The sequence below is a fragment of the Silurus aristotelis genome (genome assembly GCF_946808225.1).
Source record: "Silurus aristotelis genome assembly, chromosome: 6".
Taxonomy (NCBI): domain Eukaryota; kingdom Metazoa; phylum Chordata; class Actinopteri; order Siluriformes; family Siluridae; genus Silurus; species Silurus aristotelis.
Genome location: NC_139579.1, coordinates 10664640 through 10666913, shown reverse-complemented (window position 1 = coordinate 10666913; position 2274 = coordinate 10664640).

Sequence of the window (2274 nt, the reverse complement as noted above, 5' to 3'; positions counted from 1 at the left end):
AATTATGCTTGTTAATTTCTATGAAGGTGAAGAAATATGCTGATCTAGTAGCACAAAGAGCTTTTCTATAACTATATAGCTATTATAGCTATTTTATAATGCTATTCGAAATACTGTAAATTTGGTTTGAAAGAAATGCATTTGGAAAGAATGCCTGAAGCATAACAGTTTGTGGGACGACCGGCGGTACCTTAGGAAACCTGATCTAGGGTAGAGGAAGGCACTGGCCAAGCCTGGAGTAAATTCCAGGAAATAAGGGGCTACAGAGAGGGCCTGAAGACCCCCTACTCTCTTAAGAGAGGAGATGGCCAAGAGGAACACAGTCTTAACTGGTTAACTCTTAAATTCTGTAAAGCTGCTTTGAGACAATGTCTAGTGAAAAGCGCTATAGAAATAAACTTTACTTGACTTAACTTATCTGTTGTAAGCCCAGGAACTACCACACGAGGCCCTGAGTCTGAGTCACGTAGGGCTTGCCAAGTGACCTTTATCGCAAGGAGTGAATTGCCCCTCCAAAAGAATCCTCGGGTCTTGACCCACCACTGAAGGGGTCTCATGTGCAGGAAGCCAAGTGGAACCACATTGGACGCTGCTGCCATTAGTTATTGAAACTGCTTCACTGTCTTGACGGCCGCGAGGATAGACTCGACACAAGTAAGGGACAAATGTGCCTGCATAAGGCTCTAATCCCATACTATGCCTAAGTAAGTGGTTCTCTGTGATGGAGAAAGCACACTCTTTTTCGTTCAGCCTTAACCCCAGTCTTTCATGTGTGCAAGAACGACATCTCAATGCCAGACCTCCAGCTGCTCTGATTGAGCCAATATCAACCAAACGTCGATACAGTTTGAATTCGAATGCCCTAAAGCCTCAGTGGGGCCAGTGCCGCATCCACACACTTTGTGTAGGTGTTGGGTGAGAGGGCAAAACCAAACGTAAGGACCCGATATTGGTAAGCTTCGGGCCCGAAAGCAAACCTCAGGAACTTTCATTGTGCATGAAAGATAAATACATAAAAGTATGCATCCTTCAGATCTATGGTCACAAACCAGTCCTTAGACCTGATTTAGGACACAACCTGCTTCAAGGTCAGCATCTTGAACTTGAGTCTCAAAAGCGAGCGGTTTAGCTGACGCAGATCCAAAATAGGATGCAACCCTCCGTCTGTTTTTGGAAACTATGAAATACAGACTGTAGAACCCAGACTCTCTGTCTGTTGGAGGGACCACCTCGATGCCATCTTCCTCAAGAGAGTGTCCATTTCCTGTTCCATGACCAGAGCCTACTTGGGCCCCACCAGGGTGGGAAACAACTCGTTGAACTGGGCCAGTCGAGAACCGCAATGAATCATATTGCCTCTGTCTCTGTGCACAGGACCCACCAAGACATGTATGGCAAAACTTCTCAAGCTGCTAGATAGTCTATTAAGGGAATCAGTCTCTTGAGATTGACCTCTGGTAAGCCTCGACCCGAAGCAAAGCTATGGTGCAGCTCCAGGGGGCCTCCAGAGAGGCGGCAAACCCCCCACGTCCGGTGTTCACTAGAGCTGTCTGTGCCCTGAAGCACCGAGAGTGGCAGGGTTAATGAACCAGTTTCCTGAGGGTGCTGGGGTGGGGCGGGCACCGTATAGTGAAGTGTACAACACCCCTTTCTGGCAGGGTCCCTCGGAATGGGTAGCGAAAGAGAGCAGTTAAAAGGATCAACATTATTAAATTAATGTAAATTAATGTGAACTTACTCTTGACTTGAATTCGTGTAATTTAATGCATTGCTTTTCTACATCATGTTTAGCTGATTGGATAATGCAGTGGTCATGCACATGAAGTCTGAGTGAGGGTCGCTCATTAGGGACAATCTTATAATTATATGGAACAACCTTATACATTGTTTTATAACCGCTTTATCTCTGTAAAGCTGCTTTGAGACAATGTCCATTGTTAAAAGCTCTATACAAATAAAAATGTCTTAGGACTACGCTGCTATAAACAGTTAACCTCAACAGTGATGGAACTGTAATTTTACTATGTAACTTTATTAAATTTGTAATCTTGCGTACCAGTGTAGATTTATTCATTCCTAGAGACTCAAAGCACTTTTGTATGTCGATCTGGATAAGGGCGTTTGCTAAATGCCGCAAATGTAAATGTAAATGTAAATGTAAATGTAATGAATGGATATTCAGTGGGTTGGGTGGGTTCCCTTTTGAGTCTGGTTCCTTACAGGATTTCTCCCTCGTACCATCTCAGGGAGTTCCTTGCCAAATTTACCAGTGGC